This window comes from Rhinolophus sinicus, linkage group LG05 (assembly GCF_036562045.2).
Source record: "Rhinolophus sinicus isolate RSC01 linkage group LG05, ASM3656204v1, whole genome shotgun sequence".
Classification (NCBI taxonomy): Eukaryota; Metazoa; Chordata; class Mammalia; order Chiroptera; family Rhinolophidae; genus Rhinolophus; species Rhinolophus sinicus.
The window spans coordinates 85,835,858-85,858,521 of record NC_133755.1 but is presented as its reverse complement, the minus strand read 5'-3'; the positions used below and the strand labels follow the sequence as shown (position 1 = coordinate 85,858,521).

General features: G+C 39.8%; 1 protein-coding gene and 1 long non-coding RNA gene across 4 annotated transcripts in view; one reads left to right on the top strand and one right to left on the bottom strand.

Moving 5' to 3' along the window:
- The window catches only part of LOC141571641 (uncharacterized), a 72,743-nt gene extending 65,323 nt beyond the window's left edge, over positions 1 to 7,420 (top strand). For both annotated transcript variants that reach the window (XR_012496571.1, XR_012496570.1), the window contains one exon: positions 3,990 to 7,420. This is a non-coding gene — a long non-coding RNA (uncharacterized LOC141571641). The remainder of the gene's footprint in view (positions 1 to 3,989) is intronic.
- KIF6 (kinesin family member 6) overlaps positions 1 to 22,664 on the bottom strand; it is a 408,069-nt gene that overhangs the window by 137,229 nt on the left and 248,176 nt on the right. The window lies entirely within an intron of this gene.

Here is a 22,664-nt window from a genome sequence, read left to right as displayed (position 1 = left end):
ATTATATAGGTTTCAAGTGTACATTTCTATAATTGACCTCAAAGGCATTTTGGATTATTCCTGTAGGCTAGATCTCTAGAGGGAGTTTCTGAGTTAAGTTCTTGCTTCCTAGGAAGCCAGATTGTTGTCTGACAGCCATTCTCAGCAATGCCTGTAAGAAACAACAGTTATAAAAATGCACCCTACCAGGGTGTGAGATCGAGCCAGTTACTTAATTCCTCTATTGCTTATTTTTCCTGTGTGAAATGGAAATAACGATACCTGTATGTGTACGTGTGTGCATGCGCGACACGTGGAGGAAGAAGGGGGGTTAGGGGTGGCTGTGGGGACGGGATGTTAAGGTTCTTACATCCCAGAAGGACTGGGTTAGGGAGCAAATACACACAGGTCTGTGAAAAGGGCGTGGTCAGGTTGTTAAATATGTGCAGGGCATTCCAACTGATTACAACTTAACTGAAAGAGGCTTCTGGAAGGTGTAGCATGAGCGCTTACCATGTCTGGGCACTTTAGGTTGTCAGTAATGCACAGCGAATGAAAGGAAGAACCCAACCTCCTGAGAAGAGCTTGTTGACACTGGGCAGCTGAGAAGAAAAGGTCTGAGATGACTGGTCACAGAGCAGAACACTGTGGCTCGTGATTTGTCTACCAGACACTACACACAAAGCCTCTCTTCATCTTCATTCATCAGCCTGCAAATAGGTGGCATCCTCAGTTTCCTCATTCATCTAATGGGGCCAGTAACGTCTACTTCGTAGGGCTATTTGGGAGGTTAGAAGGGATGAAACATGCAAAGAGCACAACATTGCGACTCACGCGTTCACAGTAGGTACATGTTTGTTCACAGTAGGTACATGTTTGTTTCTCTCCCTCAACTTGTAGGAAAGCATCAGGGATAGTAAGAGGTAGGGCAGTGGTACAGAGCACCGAGAGGGCTGTAAGTCAATTGTAACTCCCCAAACCCCAGGATAGGTTATACTCTTTTGAATTCTCAGATCTGTTGTAATACAAATATTTTATTGCATGTTAGATAAGTAATGTTGACAAAATTCTCCAAGGAAAGCCTTGCTGATGACAGCTGATGGTAAGCAAAGTTATCAAAGGCCTGCAATTTAACATCAGACTTAAATGCTCTCTTCATGTAAAATGATTAATCTGATTTGGAAAGCACAGCTCAAATCATATTCCTTTATTTCCCTTGGGTCTTTCCAGCAGAGTTTCTCCTTTAGATTTAGGTACTTACCTCCACAGGCCTTGCTTTAATCTCTCTGCTATGCTGCGCTCTCCTCCAGCATATCTTTCTGATTCCAGGGAGAGGCTGTTTGTAAGGCGCCCCTGGCGCGGGACCAGGCACACCCTACTTGGGTCGTGCATATATGCAGGGAGTAGGACACACACATTAGACATGACTACCAGTATCATCCTTCCCTTTCCCAAACTGCAGTGATGTCTGGGGGTTCCTTACTCTGGTGGCATCCAGTGGAAACCACAGATCTGTTCCATCTACTGCTGGCCTCACAGCTCCTACTTGTGTTTATCTTTCGCTCTTTGCTGCGTCGCCTCACGTGTTAGGGGCACATGAGTAGTTTTCCTCTCAGTAATAGCTTTTGTCTGTCTTTCCCTCTCACTGTTTAGTTGTTGTTGTTGTTTTGAATCCTGTCTTTTCTTTAATCCAGAAGCAGAACGGGATCGTGGAAAACAATGTCAAGGGCATGAGGCCCTGATTGCCAGCAGTTGCTACAATGGCAGGAAGAAAAGGACAAAGGGCAGGGCGCTAAAAGTAAAGCAGAGCAATGAAGAAGAATCTAAATTTGATGTGCTTAAAAGCTTCTCAGATGGGCATTCATCTGTGGTAGAAAATGTTCACTGGCAGATGCTCTGGGAGCTGGTTAACTGTTTGTTCACATGGCTGGGTAGAAAGACTGCCCTCTCTGCCCAAGCCCAAGAAGCTGCCTTTCACTTCAGTGGGTTCACTAATGAGCTCTGGGTTGCCCTGGGCAGTAATTTGCTCTCTGGATATAAAGAATGCAAAGAGTGAGCAGACTGAAAGCCCCTCTGGCTGGGCTTCCTCTTGTTACAAACAGCCAGTCTTTGAACTTGTAATTATGAGTCATGGGACTCCCAGTCTGGCGCAAAAGTGACTCATTTTAAGCAAATTATCAGTTTTTGCCCTGTTACCAAATGCTGTGATCAGCCATTCTGTTTTTTTTTTTTTAAAGGAACATTTTTATTAAAAGAGCAGGAGATGTGGAAGGAGAACGAATTTCACTATGCTTTCCAGACGTATGGACCAAAATCAAGCTCAGGCCCAGTGTGAGCCAAGCAACAAAATAAATAGTAAAAATGGCACAGAAAGCAAACGATCAGGAATATTCATTTCAGAACAGACGCAAAACCAACTTTTGCAGCCAACAGCATAAAATGCCTCTAATGCTATGATTCCTGGACATTCTCGCCTGCCCCCATTCCAACTCACTTGGACCTACTGGAATTGAGGTCAAAGAAGAAATATATTTTGGGTGGTTGATTTAACCCATGACATTGTCCAAAAGTCAGTGATGATCGATGCCTTTGAGTTGCCCAAGGGGAGTTACTTAGACAGATGGGCTGACAGATACAGCAGTCAGAGTAAGTAAATGTGATCTGTGATGAGTCTGTGTAGAGGGAGACGTCCAAGGCCTTCTGGTATAGAGTCTTCTCCTAAGGACACCTGCTACATTAATGGTCTTTGGCTGAGGAAGCATGTGAAATGATCATTGCCTCTTTGTCAGTTTCAAGAGTAGTAACTGGTCTCAAAAGACAATTTCTCTTCTCTGATGCCTTGGGTGTGATTAACACTTCCCAGGAACACAATCTGGGGAAATGGGTCCAGAGTGAGCTGGTCCATGTGTGTATTTTTTGGAAGAATGATTTGAAATTTCTAATTAATCCCTTTAAACAGCTGCCCACTCATCCACACCACCGTAGAAGATTCCATAAGCTACCTGGCTGACTTGGCTCTGGGTTAAATTGTCAGACTTACAGATTTTACATCCTTTCCAAAGTTACTTTCAATTTAAAACTGACTTTCTTGTTCCTTGAATACATTATTTCTTGGCCCTTCCATAGAAATTGTGGTTATCAAATGGCTATTTTTATGTTCCCAAACTCCCAAAGTAAAATCAATTAATCACTCAACATATTTGGAATATCGATCTTCTATGTTTTCTGCTAATCACTATAATTATAAAGAATCAGTAAAAGCCATGAAAAGTAAAGGCAAAATATAAGTCATCAATCATCTCTTAATTGGCAATTTCAGTATACATTTTCAATTCTTCTATCTCTTGGCCTCTCTACAGTATTTGAATATTCCTTAATTATTAAAATTTTCTTTTCTGCATCGTGGCACAGTTCCCTCCTTATTATCCTTCTATGTCCCTCACTGTTCAGTGTAAGCCTTTTTTCACTGGCTGCCACACTGTTTGCCCATCTAAGTGGCATAACTGACAATGAAGAGATCAGTGGAGATGGGAAAGAAGTGTTAAATTCAGTAGACATTTCTGATGGCGCATGATTACTAACTAGCTGTGTGAGTATATATTAGAACTCTTGAGTTACAAATAATGGAAACCCAAAATTAAAGCTGTCTTTCAAAAATGCATTATATTAGTTCAGGTAATTGAAAAATGCAAAGACAATGCTGGCTTCAAACATTCCTTGATACAAAGATTCAAAAGCAAAACAGAAAAGACTGATCTGAGGAAATGACTGAAATGCAGCCACTGACATCTAATGAGATGGAAAAAATGGAAGATCGAGATGTGAAAGATAGATTATTAAGGTCTAAGAAGAGTGTACGAAGAATAGAGAGAATGGTAGAGAGTCAATATTAAAAGAGATAATGATTCTGCATTTTCCAGAAATAATAAATATATGAATCCTGGTATTCAGGAAGCACAATAAATCTTGGGCAGGAAAATAAATTTAAAAAAAAAATCTCTCATTCCCAGGTCTACTTCCTGCCCCAAAAGCTGGACAAAGCAGTAGCTGAAGCCCACGTGGACAAGCTGAACGTGAAGCTGACCAAGCTGACTGAGAAGCAAGCCCAGTACTTGGGTACGTCCTGTGATGGACCCAACTGCGACTGAGAGACAGGCCTGCCCTTTTTGCCTTCCAGCTGCTCTCATTGCCCAGGTGCCACCTCTCCTCCCCAAGAGCAAATGGTGTCAACTTTGAGAATGATTTATTAGTGTTCCCCATTGACTCCCTGGGGCTGGTAATTCAGTCTTCGGCCTCCATTGCATCCCTGATACTGTTACAAATGTGGCGGGGGGATTGAGAAGCCCCCTCAAGCCCTGGTCACAGTGGAGGTACATGGGCGATACCCACAGGGAACCATGAGCTCAGGGTGTTTGGAAATGCTAAGTCAGTCATTCCTGCCTTAGGCTGGAAGCTGAGAGTGGTGGTCACAAAGCCCACATACTGTACCATCTATGTCCTCAGTGGCCTATGGATGTTACACTCATGTTCTTGGTTTACAGGTTCAGCGGTTCCTCAGCCCTTGATAGATGAGAAGGAGCTACATCAATGGGCAGGAGGAACTGTTGGAGTTTGAATGCTCCTGAGAGACTAGCTTAGTGCTGGGCATTCTTTTAAACCTCAGAACAATGAGGTTGGTAATTTCAGTCCCTATTTTACAGAGGTTATAGAATATACTGTTAGGAGACAGTCAAGAAAGAACAACAGAAGTGGCAGCCAGAGGTTCAGAGGGGCCAGAGAATGCAGACATAAATCTGCCACCACTTTGTAACATGATGGTTTGTATCACAACCCTGAGTCAAAAATATCAATTTGGTTTAAAATGCTTATATAATGCTTATAATGTTAAAAGAGAGCACGAAGGTGGGTAAATAAAAATAAAATAAGCCCACCTAATTTCCTAGACATACTATCGATACAGAGAGCACCAAAGACAAGAGATCTTTTAAATAGCCAGGGGTTTTAAAAAGCACTTTGCTTACTATGGAATAACAACAAGATTGACATAATACTTCCCAATGATAACAATGGAAACAAAAAGTGAATAGGACAGTATCTTTAAAGTACTGAAAGAAAATATATATCAACCTAGAATTCTATACTCAACTAAATTGCCATTCAAATATGGGGGACAAAAATGCTTAGTCTCCATTCCACCCATATAGAAGGCCCAAACTCTAGCCTCAATTTGAAGTGATTTTTCACCAGTATCCAAACACACTAGGTCCTCTCATGACCTCTGGGCTTTTGCAATACTGCTCCTTTGGCTTGGAATGCCCTTTTCCACATGGCAGGCTCCAACTCCTTCTGTTTCAATTCAGGAAGAAGAATGTTGAATCCAAAAGAAAAAAAGGGAGAGGTAAGAAAAAAATAGTTAAGTAAGTAAATAAATAGGAAAATCTAAATAAGCAGTGCCTGTATTTAACAATATTAATACTATCTGTTAACTTGGGGAAAAGAAAGGATAAAATTAAATCTGGTCATATAGTGGACAACAGTAGCGTTTAAGATGAAGAGAGTTTTGAATTAACATTTTCTAAGATTTTTGCACTGTTTGGGAAGACGGTAGAACTATTAACTAACTTTTTAGACTTCATAAAGTAAAAATTTCTTGATGAAATATAAGAATAATAGAAGTAGCACATAAAATGTCTAAGCCAATATAGAAAAAAATACCCTTAATAAATCTACAGGAAGTAGGAAAGAAAAAAAAAGAAGCAAGGACAAATTATAGTGAATAAAAAGGATAAATTAAATAAAACAATAAAATCCAAGATATTAGGAATCACAATATATGAAAATAGAGCAAATTCACCAGTGCAACAATGAAGATTGTGAGACTGGATTTTAAAATCCAATTATCTGCTATTTATAAGAGGCACATCTAAAATATGAGGACATGGAAAGATTGAAAGTAATAGGATTGAAAAAGATATCCAAAGCAAATGCTAGTCAAAAGAAAATTAGTGTAGCAATATTCATATCAGGCACAATAGATTTTAAGCAAAGTGCATTGCTAGGGGCTAATAGGCTCACTATATATTGATGAAAAGAAATAACAAAGCAGACATAATTCATAAACTGAAAACCCTAATAATATAGCATTAAAATGTATAAAATCAAAGTAAACAAATTACAAGAAAAAAATGGCCAAATCCATTACTGTAATGGAACATTTTAATATACCATCACAATAATTGAAAGATCAACTAGATAAAATGAGTAAAAATATTGAGAATTTGAAATAACATGGTAAATAAGCTTAATCCAAAGAACACACAAAAATCCTATACACCAAAATGAGAAAATATACAGTCTTTTTAAGTATGCATGGAACATTGACAGAAACTGAACATGTACTAGGTCTCAAATCAGGTCTCAACAAGTATTGGGAGTTAGTCATATAAACTATGTTTATTGATGATAGTGCAATAAAATGAGAAATTAATAACAGACACCTTTAAAAACTTCATAATTTTGAACATTTATAGAACATCTCAAAATTACTCACGGGTCAAAAAAAATAATAAAAAGGAAAGTAGATGTTATTTATAACAATGTTAATGTTATATCAAATCTTGTGGAATACAGCTAAATCAGTAATTAGTTGCAAATTTATAGCTTAAGGGTTATATTAGAAAATAAGAAAAAGTATAAGTTAATGAAATAAGCATCTACTTTGAGAAGGTAGAGAAACAACATTAAAATAAATCCCTTATAAGATGGAAGGATACAATAGAAACAAATCTGTTTACATCATTTCCCTACTTAGAGAAATATCCTCCTTACTCCCAACTCTACCCTTATAGAAAGTCCACATTCTAGCTTTAATTCCAAGCGACCTTTACTCCAGCCACCTAAAACTTTTCACCAGTACCCAAATATGTCTTCATGCTTTTGCAATGCTGCCTTGTAGGCTTGGAATGCCCTTTCCACATGGCAGGGTCCAACTCACCCTTCTAATTTCAGTTCAAGTGCTACTCTTCTGGGAAACCTTTCATGACTCCTCCTGGCAGAATTATTAACTTAATGTTTACATTACTTCACATTTATTTCAGTATACAATAAATTTTTGTTATATGAAAGTATGCATGCATGCATTAATAAAATTGCTAAATTGGTGGTCAAAGAAGAGTTTTTGGAAGAGGTCACCCTTACGCTAGAATTTAGTTAAAGCCCAGATAGAGATGAAGGCTGAACTTAATAGCAATAGGAGTAACTTCAACAATAAATTGTAGTTAAGATTTATTGAGCACTGCTCTCTGTATCAGGTGATAGATGAGAAGAGGAAAAGTATGCTTCATGAGTGGATGACACAGCAATATGAGTTTGGCCAACACTATTGATTGGCTAACCTAAAAATCATCCCCAATCCTCTTCACCTTTGCCTCCCTCTGACTCTAGACAAAGACTATTCAATAAAAACGTTATGCAAGTCATATATATATATATATCCTTTTTTTTTTTTTTTGGTTACTAAATTATAAGGGCTGGGAACTTTTACAGAGAAAGTATTCAGTAAATATTCATTAGCCAAATGATTAGAGGTAGAGCTGGAGGTATCAAGACTGTGTCTTCAGCATAGATCAAATGTTTAACATTAAAGAAAACCCAGCAAACTAAAACCCTCAACGAGAAAACTTATTGAGGTTTCCTGTATTAATATGTCAAATGTCCTTGGCCTAACTTTTATATCCCATAAATCCCTACAACAAACAGGACCACACTGAACTGAATTTTGCCCAACCCTCTCTACTTTCAACTTACTAGGTAGCACCTTTATCCTTCCCCTGACATTTGGCTTCTATTTTCATCTCTTTGAACATGTAACACCTAACCTCATAGTATCCCTCCTGTTACTCCTCTGAACTAAGCTCCCCTATCTCCTCTCCTTTATCTCACTCTCATAGTGTGAGACCAGGCCTCCAATTTACAGCTTGAATACATTGCAAACCTCTATTGGCCAATCTGCCTGCAGCCTTGCCAATCCCAACCTACCACCCAATCGAATTCCTCTGATACTATTTTCTAAATCATATGTAATCCCCCCTCCCCCAGATTTTAAAATAATACATTCTTTGTAGAATATTTGGAATAAACTTTCAAAAAGAAAAGAAAAAATAATCTCTAATCTGACTACCAAAAGATAATAACTATATTTTGGTGTATTTTCTTCCAGATGCATATTTAGATCTATGTAACATGATTGAAAATATATTAAAAACAAAACTTGCATGCATCTTTTTCATTTCTCATCACTTCATGAAACATTTCCTTTGTAATTAAAAATTCCTCAAAAGCATGTACAAATAATTGCATGATATCCCAGTGTGTTAGTACAAACTTGTACACTGACTTAAGATAGCTATTCTTTAACTTATTTAGCCATATTTTTATATCATTACTTCTCTTTTCTGGTTCCCCACAGTGACTTCCAATTGTCTTTTGTATTAAATAAAAATTGCAACTCTTGGACCCTGTCAGGTGCTGTCATTCTACATCTGCCTCTATCTTCCAGCTGGCGTTTCATGTTCTAGTGAAATGAGTTGGCTCGCTCCTTCCCATATACAACTTGCCTCTCTCCCTTTGAGCCATCATTCATTTTCTTCCTCTTACATCTCTGTCAAATCATTGCCCTCCTTCAAATTTACCTTAGGTGTCATTCTAATAATCTCCCACTGTCCCTTTCTTTATATTTCATATCTTGTGTACATGTTTATGACTTTGGCAGTTTGTAAATGGTTGTATTTATGTTTCTACCACATGTGTCATGGTCTGATAAGGTGGTAGGGGCCAACACGATGGGCCAAGAGCAGGAGGTGTGGAGCTAGCAGGCTTGGGGCCGCTTCTTCTTGACTGTCCATTGCATTTGATGAGGTCTGGTCAGCGTTGGAAGGGGGGTGTGAGGTAGGCCCATTCTCACGCTCAGAGCTGAGGAGCAGGGAGTAGCTAATGTTGGCTGGCTTTCATTAACAAGATAGACCATCAGGCATTTGGACACCATCTGCATTTCCAGGCTAAATGAAAACATATTTATTTTGGCTGCTGAGTATCTGGAGGATGAGGAAACCTCTGCGCACATGGGAGGCTTACCCTCCTTTTGGAAAAAATTATCTCAATTAAATCTATATCTGCTTTAGATTAGCCAGTGTGTTAAGTATAAACTTGTGCACTGACTTAAGGGTCCCAGTGAAGTGGCCCTACTTTTGCATTACTAGTCCTTTATCTCACACAGCTATTCTTTTATAATTGAAAATTGTAAGCATTTGACTAAAAGTAGAATCTGGAATACAAAACAGCTGCCAGCCTCCCCCTCCTCAGCCTACTGAGGCCATCACTTGGTAGCTTGCCTTGATAGAGCCTAGATGCCAGCAGGCTGAAGTGGCTAGGCCAGGCCAGGTGGAATGTTTACAAGCACCAGTCCATGGAGCTGGGCTCGTGCTAACAAGATTCCAGTGGAGCCCACCTAGTCTTCTGCCTGTGGGAGATCGTTACAGTTTATTGAATTCAGTGCAATGATACACCTAAGATAGATTGAAGACCTTTCAAAAACTGCCTTTTTACATTGGTCATTTTTACTCATGTTAACGTACAACAAACTTTGAGTAACGGAAAGCATGACTATAACAGTTTATGGAGAAAGAAAGCTACGTGCAAACCAGGTTTTGTGCTTGTGAGCCACTTGAGCAAAAATTTGGATGGGAGTTAGCAGAGGTATTTGTAAATTTTAATTGGTCAGGACTTCTTTCCTAGTAGCCCACTTTTCCAAATATTTCTGGCATCACCAGATGGCAATGCATTTCTCATTTCCAGAGCAGGCTATGGACTAACTTTGCTGCTTCCGCAGGTGGACAGGGATGTCATACCCTAGGTATGCATGAGCCTTGAAGGAGGCAGCCCTGTTCTTTGGTTGCTAGCATCACTGCCCATGAAGTTATCAAGAGAAGGCAAGGAGGAAGGCCAGATATTATCACAGCATCACTAGACTCATTTTTGACAAAGACAAAGAATTTTGGACAAGTAATTCTTGTCTCCAAAGATCAAAGCAATGATGTTATCATCAAGAGGCAACATTACGTAACTGAGAAACAGTTGCCAAATGTGAAACATTTGAATCATCATTGACTCCTTTCCTATCACAGGCATTTAATTAGCACAAAGCCCTTTGCATTCCCTCTCCTATGGGCTCTCCTACTCACCTCTTCTTCATCCCCAACACCACTGTCTTGGTTCAAACCCTCATCATCTTATGCCCAAATGACTGCACCTCATACCTTCCTAATTTGTCTCTCTGACTCCATTCTGACCCTCTCTTTATGCTCGTCAAGAGTATCCTTCTAAAATAAATCTGATAGTTTCTCTCTAATGCTTAAACATTTTTAGAGGTTCCCTAGTGTTTATCTTTACAGTATCATTTCCAAACTTTATGGATTTAACCACTGGGTCCTAACCTGACAGCTTTTCTTCTGCTACTTCCACCATGTAGTGCATCTTGTGTTCCAACTACACTCAACCACTTGAAGTCCTCTAAACAGCTCATGGTTTTGCATGTCCCTGTTCTTTTGGGCCATGCTATTTTCTATTCCTCACATGTTCTTCTCCATCATCTCTGTATGATGAACTCATTTCAAGAGGCAGCGGAAATGTTGCTGTCCTGAAGCCCACCCTAATTCCTCCAGGAAGGATGTCACTCCCTCCTCTCCATGGCACAGCACTCTCCACATGCCTCCCTCATTCCCTGCCCCATTACATGGTAAGGGCTCTTTTACTTTTGTCCATCTCTTTGACTTCTCTGTGACCGCCTTGATCTCGGGACTTTGTACTTCAGGACTACCACAGAGCTTCACATACATATGGTGCTCATGCATGTTTGCTGAATACATAAATATGGTGGTAGAGGAAGTTTTTCTGATAAACAGTTTTGTGTGACAATAAGACCATCCTCTCTCCCTCCCTCCCTTCCTTCTTCACTCCCTCCTCCCTCCTTCCCTCCCTCCCTCCTTCCTTTCAAAAAAACAGTGATACCAAAACTCTTTTGGACTTTCTGAAAGAACACAGAGCAATGGTTCCTCAGTTAAAAATCAAAGATAAGGGAAGTTGGTATTTCCAAAATGGTGGTATGAGGAGCTCAAAGTGCCCTCTCACCAGTAAATAACCATAGCTACTGAAATTTTTTATAGCTACTGAAATTAAAAAAAAAATTAAAGTCTCTAAATTAATTTTTCCGGTCAAGATGGCAGAGTAGTAAATGCTGTGCTTACCTCCTTTCACAACCACACCAAAATTACAACTAAACTACAGAACAACCATTCTTGAAAATCATCTGAAGTCTAGCTGAACTGAAGCCCTACAACAAAGGACATACAGAAGAAGCCACCTCAAGTCTGGTAGGAGGGATAGAGACATGGAAAGGGCCGGTCCCACAGAATAGCTTCTCCACTGTAGTCAAGGCCAGTCCTCATAACCAATAAGCCTGAGGGTCAATCCCTCCCACTGAGGTACAAACAGCAACAAAGGCTCAACTACCCAGGAGGACACACACAACCCATGCAAGGGACACACCTGGAGCTCCTGGCTCTGGTGCCAGAGAGACTGAGCCACTGGGCCCCACAGGACACCTACTACATAAGGCCACTCTACTAAGACCAGGAGACATAGCACCTCTACCTAATACACAGAAACAAACACAGGGAGGCAGCCAAAATGGGGAGACAAAGAAACATGTCCAATATAAAAGAACAGAACAAAGCTCCAGAAAAAGAAATAAACAAAATGAAGACAAGGAATCTACCAGACACAGAGTTCCAAACACTGGTTATAATAAGGATGCTCAATGAGCTCAGAGAGAACTTCAACAAAGAGATGGGAAACATAAAAATGGAGATAGAAAACATAATTAAGAACCTGTCAGAAATAAAGAATACAATAACTGAACTAAAGAATACATTAGAGGGATTCAATAGTAGATTAGACAAAGAGAGGATCAAATCTGTGATTTAGAAGATAAGGCAGCAGAAAATACCCAAACAGAATGTCAGAAAGAAAAAAAGAGTCCAAAAAATGAGGACAGTTTAAAGGGTCTCAGGGGCAACATCAAGTGTACCAACATTCCCATCATAGGGGTGCCAGAAGGTCAAGAGAGAGAACAAGGAATTGAAAACCTATTTGAAAAAATAATGATGGAAAACTTCCCTAACCTGGTGAAGGAAATAGATATACAAGCTCAGGAAGCCCAGAGAGTCCCAAACAACAGGAATGCAAAGGGGACCACACCAAGACACATCATAATTAATATGCCAAAGGTCAAAGACAATGAGAGAATCTTAAAAGCAGTAAGAGAAAAGCAGTTAGTTACCTACAAGGGAACTCCCATAAGACTGCCAGCCGATTTCTCAACAGAAACTTTGCAGGCCAGAAGGGATTTGCACAAAATATTGAAAGTGATGAAAAGCAAGGACCTACAACCAAGATTACTCTACCTAGCAAAGCTTTCATTTAGAATCAAAGGCCAGATAAAGAGATTCCCAGACAAGAAAAAGCTAAAGGAGTTCATCACCACCAAACCAGTATTAAAATAAATATGAAAGGGAATTCTTTAAGAAGACGAAGAAAACAATATCAAAAGTGAATAATAAAATGGCAAAATTACATATCTATCAATAATTATGTCCAATGTAAATGGATTAAATGTTCCAATCAAAAGATAGGGTAGCTGAATGGATAAGAAAACAATACCCTTACATAAACTGCCTATAAGAGACTCACTTCAGATTGAAAGACACACACAGAATGAAAGTAAAGGGATGGAAAAGATATTTCATGAAAATGGAAAAAAAAAAAAAGGTGGGGTAGCAGTACTTATACCAAAGAAAATAGACTTTAAAACAAAGGCAAAGCAAGAGACAAGGAAGGACCCAGTAATGGCATTTCTGAGTATTTATCTGAAGAAATCCAAAATACTACTTCAAGGGGACGTGTGCATCCATATTTTCACTGCAGCATTGTTTACAATGGCCAAGATATGGAGGCAGCCTGGGTGTCTGTCAATGGATGAATGGATAAAGAGAACGTGATACATATATACAATGGAATATTGCTTGATCATCGAAGAGACTGGGTTCTTACCATCTGTGGCAGCATAGATGGACCTAGAGGGTATTGTGCTGAGGAGAGTATGTCAGACAGAGAAAGACAGATTCAATGTTATGTTCTTTATATGTGGAATCTAAAGAACAAAACAAACAAAACAAAAACAAACTCATAGATACAAAGAACAGTTTGATGGTTGCCAGATGGGAAAAGGGTTGAGGGGGGTGGATGAAAAGGGGGAAGGGATTAAGAAGTACAAATTGGTAGTTACAAAATAGTCACAGGGATGTAAAATAAAGCATAGGGAATATAGTCAATAATATGGTAATGACTACGTATAGTGCCAGCTGGGTACTAGACTAGTCAGGGAGATCACTTCTTAAATTATATTGTCTAACCACTCTGCTGTACACCTGAAATTAATATAAAATAATACTGAATGGCAACTGTAATTGAAAAAATTTTAAGGCAGAAAAAGGTCAAAGGGAATAAGAGGTCCAAGTATCCAGGTAGAAAACAAATAAGTCATGGGAATGTAATGTACAGCATAGGAACTAGAGTCAATAATATTGTGATAACGTGGTACGGTGTCAGATGGTTGCTGGACTTATCATGGTGATCACTTTTTTAGGTATATAAATGTTGAATAACTATGGTGTACCCCTGAAACTAATATACTATTGTAAGCTATATTTTAATAAAAATCTTAAAAACATAAATAGTAAAAAAATCATTAAGGGAATTAACATGCAACACTGAAAAATATTCACTTAATTCAAAATAAAGCAGTTAAGGAGGAAGAGAGGAACAAAAAAGACATGATACACAGAAAACAAAATTAAAATGGCAGATATAAATCTATAGAAATAATGACATTAAATGTGAATGGATTAATTAAATCAATCAAAAAGCAGAGATTATCAATGGGATAAAAAGAACAAGATCCAGCTAGGTATCTGCTATAGAATGCATGTTTTACTCAAAGGTAGAAATAGGTTTAAAATAAAAGGAAAGAAAAGATATATCGTGAAAACAGCAACTGTAAGAAAGCTAAAGGGGCCATACTAATATGAGACAAATAGACTTTTAAACAAAAAAATGTTACTAGAGATAAAGAGGGACACTTTATAATGATAAAAGGATTAATCCATCAGGAAGATATAAAAATTACATGCATACAATTAACTACAGAGCCCCAAGAAAGATAAGCAACCTTTGAACTGAAGAGAGATATAGACAATTCAACAATAACATTTGAAGATTTCAATATGCCGCATTCAATAATGGATAGATCAACTAAGGAGAAGATAAACAAGGAAACAGAAGACTTAAACTACACTATAAATCAACTGGACTTAACAGACATCTACAGAACACGCTAGCCAAAACCAGCAAAGTGCACATTGCTCACAAGTGCAACATTTCTCCATTTAGACCATAAAACAAGCTTCCATAATTTTAAAAGGATCGAAATTATACAAAGTATGTTTGCTGACCATAGACTGGTGGCACGGACGTCCAAAGGGGATTATAGAGCAGAGAGTAGGGAACGGCCAGGAGCTGGGATATCAGGGCCAGAGAAGATGGTAAGGAGGCAGAGGAAGGAACGTCAGGGTTGAAGGTTCAAAGTTCAGAGGTCTAAGAGCAATTTTATATAGACGAAAGATCAATGCAGTAAGAGCAGCTCACAGTCTGACAGGTGGCTGAGCTGTAGGTGGCTCAGTACAAACTGAGGTCCCTGGGTCCTCCTGCCAGGGACACAGGAGGTCACAGACTTCTCTGGAGGAGCGTCTAGATTGGTCACAGCAGAATATCCAATAGCGTGTCCTAGTGAAGCTGTCTCTAAGCATCACACACTGGAATCTACCGGGTGACTGTCCTGGAGATTAACTAAGGATGACACCTGTGACACCACGGAGTATGATTAGGAGGGATCTCTCTGCATGCTCCCTAGGTGATGTGGAAGATATTGTACAGTCACAGGGTCAGGGTTAGAACACAAGAGATTTGGAGGAAGGGAAAAGGAACGATATGTCATTTTTTTTCATCTACTTGGGTAACTATCTAACAGATGTTCCCACTATTCCCTGTACGTGAAACATTTGAAGAGAAGTGTTAACTCCATCCGTGAGTACCCTTCCCAGCATGCACATGCACTTCCAAGGGAGTAACAGGCACTAACTGCCCATCTTCCTTTATACACTGCCCTTTTTAACGCGGGCTCCTTTAAGATCATATGGCTTTAAGATGATCGGATTTTTCCTTTAATGGAACACCACAGAGCTCTTTTCCTCCTTGACCTTTTAATTCATGTTGAATAATAAAACTTAACACTGAGCTGTGATTTGATATTACAACGCCAGGGATGCCAAAGCTTAGGCCTTGAGTTTGCCAGAAGTCTGCAATTCTGGGTCCAGCAAGATTTCAGGACGCAATCTGGAAGTGTTTTAAATGCCAAAAGAAATGTGATACCCCTCTCTTCTGTTTTCATTTCCTTTTCTCCTGTTCTCCTTTTCCCCTGGTATCTTTTATGGTCTCCACGTTTCCTCCTTGAGGCGGTCTATCCAGCACACGGACCCACCTCTTCCCAGGGAAGATTCTGCTGTGCACAGAGCAGCTGCATTTGCTGACCATCTATTTTTGCTTCCTCCTCCGACTCCCTGACTTTTCTTTCCATTAGTCTCTGTGGCCCACACCCAGCCTTCTTACTGCCTTCTTGTCTGGCCATGAGATTGAGTACTCCTTGTGCTCTGTGCCAGCTATGCCACGCATCTGGCATACTCTTTCTGGGCAAGGATACTGGTCACACGGACAGGGCTGGCACTCCACATCTTGGCTTCTCCTCATCTGTGGTCCTTGTATAGGTCCTCCATTCATGAAGCCACTTGTGTTCTGTAAATGTGTACCTGTGATGGCTGCAGGCCACCCAGCGGACCTCAGGTGTCCTGACCTGAATGCCACCAGGACAGGGCGGTAGAGTAGTAAACATAGGGACCGGCTCCAAGTAGAAAAGGTCTAAGTAATTCAAGTCCTCCTATTCCGCCCAATGGAACTATTTTAACTCTAGGAAAGGGAGCTTTTCCCTATATATTTACCTTGGTCTTGACAGAACTACTAGCTGAGCATCTAGAGTGAGAGGAAACACACATGCCCTTTCTGAGGAATGAATAAATATCAAGGACATTATAGAAAGCTGAGTCAATTGTAAATAGATGGCCTTCTACTTCTTCCATTTAAAAATATTTCTGACACACCAAGGAGTTCCAACTGCAGCCTAAAGCAGAGGGGAATCCTAGCACGTGAGACACTTACCGCAGTCTCCACGTCTGAGAGCACTGTGTCCTAATGCAAGTGGCCACAACCCCCTCCCTGCACCCTACCCTTCCAATCCTCTACTGACCCGCATCTTCTTCCCCTTCACCAGCGAACTCCTGGAAATGCTGTCAGTTCCCTGGCTCCATTTCCTCAACTACTCTTCACACCTCGTTTCACTGCCGTCTGGTTTCTATACTCAGCACCTCATTGAAACTGCTCTTCTGAGGTCACCCACCACCTCCTTATTGCCACACCCAATAGTCTTTCTTTTTTTTTTTTAAATACTTAATTTTTTTAAAGCAGTTTTGGGTTCAAACTGAGCAGAAGGTACAGAGATTTCCCATGTGCCCCTGTCCCTACACACGCACAGCCTCCCCCATTATCAACATTCCCCACCAAAGGGTCACATTTACTACAGTTTATGAACCTGCTCTGACACATCATTACCACCCAAAGTCCAGTTTACCTTAAGGCTCACTCCTGGTGTTGTATATTCTATGGGTTTGGACAAATATGTACTGACATACATTCACTATCATAGTATCATAGAGAGTAATATTATTGCCCTAAAAATCCTCTGTGCTCTGCCTATTTATCCCTTGCCCCCACAACCCCTGGCAACCACTGAACTTTTTACTGTCTCCATAGTTTTGCCTTTTCCAGAATATCACATAGTTAAAATTATACAGCATGTTACCTTTTCAGATTTGCTTCTTTCACTTACTAATATGCATTTAAGGTTCTTCCTCGTCTTTTCATGGCTTGATGGTTCATTTCTTTTTTAGCACTGAATGATACTCCATTGTCTGAATGTAACTACAGTTTATTTACCCATTCACCTACTGAAGGAGACCAGCTGAAGGACATCTTGGTTGTTATCAAGTTTTGAAAATTAAGAATAAAGCTACTATAAACATCAGTTGTTAGATTTATAACTAAGTATTTCATTGTTTCGGATGCTAATGTAAATGATATTGTGTTTTGGATTTCAAATTCCATTTGTTCCTGGCTGGTATATAGGAAAGCAATGGTCTTTTTGTATGTTAATGTTGTATCCTACAACAGTGTTATAATCACTTATTAGTTCCCAGGGTTTTTTGTTAGTTTGTTTTTTTCTCTGAGCTTCCAGCATTTGTAATTTGGTATTTAACATTAATTTGGGGCAGATTCTCAGGCATTACTGTTTCAAGTAATTTCTGTGCTCCTTTTTCTCTTTTCCTTCTGGTATTCCCGTTACACATGTTACACCTTTTGTAGTTGTCCCACAGTTCTTGGATATTTAGTTCTATTTTTTCAGTCCTTTTTCTTTTCACTTTTCAGTTTTAGAATTTCCATCTCTTTGTGCACACTGTCTAATTTATCCATTAGAGCCCTTAGTATATTAATCATAGCTGCTTTAAATTCCTGGTTTGCATAATAATCTCAAGATCCATCCATTTTGTCGCAAATGGCACTATTTCATCTTTTCTTATGACAGAGTAGTATTCCATGGTCACCCCAATAAATTTTAAATAAATAAATAAATAAGAAAGATTACGTGATTAAAAAATTCCTTGTTTGATAATTCCAACATCCTTGCCATATCTGTTTCTAGTTTACATAGATATGACTCTTCAAACATTTTTACTTTTTACCTTTTAGTAGGTTATGTATATATGTAATATATAATATACATAAATATATATATATATATTTATATATATATACATATATATATATATATATATATATATATACATATTATATATATATATTGATAGCCAGACATGATGTACGGGGCAAAAGGAACTGCTATAAACAGGACTTTAGTAATGTGGGGTCAGGGCTTGGGGGAGAGAAGCATTCTGTAGTCCTATGATTAGGTCTCAGTCTTTCAGTGAGCCGGCGCCTCTTAACTGTGACCTTCACACATGCTTCTCAGTCCCTGCCTCTACCCACCCCTGTATGTGGGGCAGAGTGGCTACAGTGGGCTGGAACTACGTAGGCCTTTCCCTTTTCCCACGTGGAAGACGAGCAGGGGCTGCAGTGGGGTATTTTCCTTCCCTCAGGTCAGTTAGGCTCTGATAAAACCCCAGCAGGGTAGGCTCTGGTGAAACAGCTTCTCCGGAGGGAGATCCTTGTTAAGAAGAACGGAACATTCTGGCATATTTCAAAATGTCCCTTTTCCCCTCCCCCCGCCAGAAGCATGAGGGAATTTTGCTCTGCTATTCACTGTGAGGAGGTGGTAGAGCTCTCGGAGGCAAAACTCACAAAAGTGTGTCCCCATCATAATTGGGTTCCCTGGAGATTTTAAGTCTCAGAGTTGTCCACACCGAGCCTCAGGCAACTCATCAGTCAGAGTTTAGATGTCCTGTGGAGGTTCCTGTGGAGGTTTGTGCTCATGGGTTCCTGCTTCAGTTCAGTTACGGTTCTTTGTATTCGCTGGTTGGTCGCTCTAAGTTTGGAGGCAGTGGTTTGCCCTGTGACCTCACTTCCTTTATGGAACTAAGAACAGTTGGTGACTTTTCAGTTTGTTCAGCTTTTTACTATTGTTAGGACAGATAGAGCGGCAACTTCCAAACTTTTACATGCTGGACCAGAATCCCCCTTCCCAATAACCGTATCTTATTTGATACTGCCAACTCATCCTGGTTCTGTTCTCTTGGTTCCCAGGACTCCACACTGCTGGCTGTCCTTCCATCTCCCTGTCTATTCCTGCTTCAGTTTTCATGGCAGTCTCCTTCTTTCCTTAAAAGTAGGCATTTTTTTCCCTTACTTCTCTAGCTAGAAATTTTCATGCCCCTGGGTAAAAACCTAATTCAAAACTTAAGATGGCAAATGATAAATGACCCCAAAAGGTTAATTGTTGATATTTATGCCTTTTATATTTTTGTATTTTTTTAAATTAAAGTTTATTGGGGTGACAATAATGCAAAAGGCAAATATAAAAAAAATACAGAGGGTATTTTATTTTTTTGTATTTGCCTTTTGCATTGTCGAGGGACACAGACCCATGTTATAAACAAAATCTATAGATGGTCCCTATTGCAGTAGGAATTCACACATCTGTGTAGGGCTTTTCCATAATGCAAAATAAAAAACAAAAACAACTAATAACAATAGCACACATGCACATGCCCACATGTGTTCTAGTGCGACATTCTAGTTTTAAAAAAGTAGCTGCCTGGGCTTTCTTGGCCTTGCTGAGAAATCAAACACTCTAGGTTTTCTGCTCTACAGGTGAGTCCTTGCCAAGTAGGTCAGAGTGAGTCATACCGTCCCTGCTAAACCCATCATACATCTTTGTTTTGATGCAACTGCAGTGCCAATGCCACCAGATTCTCCAATAATAAGAAAGTTGCACATTTTCCAATCACTTAAATGAGCATAAAGATTCTACTTTCTAGACAGTCACAAAAAAAAGAAAAAGAAAAGGATACCAAATTGGTATGTAGAAAAGTAAGATTTTGCTAATTTTGCTGCATGTGTGACAAAACCTTTTAAGAGCACTGAAGTTCACAGTTTTCCCCTACACATCCTCCAGTTTAGCAGGTGACCCAGGAAGACTTGTGTCATGTTCATTCAGTTGCTTTCAGTCCTCTAGGCCTACCGCTGCTTACCTGTAAATATTTTAGAGTTTAAGATGCAGAACCCTACATATCAGGAAGAGACTAAACGTCGTATAATATTAAGCTCTTCTTACACTGACAGAGCGGTATGCAATTGATTTTTCGAATGATGTTTATCAAAATTGGTTAAAATGAAAAAGAGATAAGCTTCAGTTTTTTTTTTCTTGCGAATTTCCCTTACCTGAAAATCTTTTCTTTCCCACCAACATAGGATAAATGACTCTACTTGATGTATGGGATCAAACACGAAATAGAAATCAGGATTAGAACACGAGGTGTCTTTATGTCTAACTTGACTTCTAGCTTTATTGTCCCCTCTGCTCAAGAGCTCCACTGATTAATTTGGTAATCCGAGTATGATAGAAAACTCAGGACACATCCTTTTCAATGAATAATTCTCTTTGTGGAAAATTCATTTGAGTTTTGATCCTGGATCATGACAATACCACCCACTTCTGTTCTTTATTTGGTCTTTGGAAAATCCAGTCCTTGGAAATAAAATCGTTTCCTGAGAGGTTTCATTTTACTTCTGTGTGACTCAATAGAAAAGCTAATATCTGAAAATAGGTAACAACTGAAGGAGGGACTCTTTGGCAAGGGGATGTTTAAAGAGACTTATTTTTAAGAGTTTGAAATACTTTCACATCTTTCGTTACACATAGGCCATGATGTGTGACTAAACGCTAAGTAGGTAAAATAACTAATAAAGATATTACCTATTTTGGGGTTAACATATTTATTCTTAAAGCAAATTTCTTTCTTAGTTAAGAGGTCTCTTTAACTGCAGGTATCCAGTAACTAAGATAACTGGCATGTAGTAAGTGCTCAATAAATTTTCCTTCTTTACTTGCATGAACGAAGTATATCTTACAAACCTTGTATTTCATGTTGGAAAGCCAGACTCTTGACTACTTCCATGGCGGTAATAACTGATCACAAAAACATAATAAAAAATGGGCTGGACTGCCCGTTCCTCCTGTGAAGGAGCTGTGGTCGGAAGCTTCTCTATTTCTTTCTCACAGTTCCTCTGGGAACTGTAGGCAGGCACATGGTGGGACTAAATAAATACTTGGTGAGAACTGTGTGTGTTTCATGTGTGGTTTGTGCATTCTGACAGGACAAGCTTATCTCTGAATAAGCGGCAAATCTGAAAGAGTGGTTCCAACTTGGACTTTCAGTTGATCTGCCTTACAGTGGGCCCACTGCCCTGTGGCATCATCCCCAGGGAAATCACCCAGAGCTACCAACTGCGCCTTTATCCCTGAGTTTGGATCCAGGACAGTTGCTGTGACTTCAGATGATCACGAAACAATTTGATAATGGTTTTGCTGCAGAAAGTGAAATTCTCAGCACCGGGATTCCTTCACTTAAACAAATTTTGCAATGAGTTCAGACACATCCTGGGAAGAGCCCCACTTTGGGGTTCAGAAGACTCGAGTCCAAGTCCTGCCTCCTCTTTATGAATTGTGTGGTCTTGGGCAAGTCACTCAGCCTCTTCTGGTTCCTCCTTGTCTACAAAAATGGGTGGGTGGTGGATATGGAAATAACACACGTGTGTGCTGGGGAGGAAGTGACACAACGAACATAGACTGTTAAATGCTGAACATACATTAAAGTTGTTTCTTGCTGACCTATCTTCTAAACACACACACACACACACACACACACACACACACACACACACACACCCCAAAAGCAACAACAGAAAGGAAAAGAACCAGTGATGGAGAGTTTGCAGGTATGTTAATTTTCCAAATGTCCTTATTTTAAACAGTTATTCTCCATCAACATAACTATTTTAAATATCGAGTACAGGTCCCATTCACATGATGTTCCTAGATCCCTGACACTATTTGTTAGGATTATTTTCAGTCATAGAGGGTCTGGAGTCAGGGCTCTAATCAATTTCAGGCCTGCCTTCACGTTCTTCTTTCCCTGTACACTTTCTGCGTCCCTGCTCCTTAGCGTGGCTGTGGCTCCTGGTGGAGTCCCTGGCTTGATGTGAGTTTACCTTCTGGGCTGGACTCAGCTTTAAGAGTCCCTCTGTGACTGCGGAGGCAGCTCTTGTTCTCTAAGAAGGAAGGCAGCTTCCTAAGCAGGTGGAGGGTGACTTCATGCTTCTTTTGGGGAAGGCTTTCCTTTGGGGTCCACAGTTCAGCTGCAGCACAGCTGTTACTAAAGTCACTGCAGGTAAGGGGACACCATGGAAAGTTCTGCTGTGGCCTTGCTGACAATTGCTCTCACCCTTTGCCCGTATAACAGTGGCTTCTCTTTAACTGAAGATAGCATAAAACAAACAGCGAATATGCTGCCGGAGAGAGGAATTCCATAAAATTCATGAAACTAACAAACAACCAAACATGCTTTGCTTGTGGCTTATGGTATTTTCATGCGGAAATACAGAGAAACAACAGAAAAACAAAGAAACACAGGCTTGAAACTCCAGCTAATGCCAGTTTGCACTGCCACAGAAGCTGATTTCTGGGTGGATTCTAAGGAGAAGTGAAGCTGGAAGGAGCCGGAGGAAGCCACATGCTGGGGCCTTATTTTGTCTCTCCTGATTTATTAGTTAGTTCTATGAAAACCATTTAATTACACCAGCTCCAAACCACTCTTTAAATGAACAAGAACCCA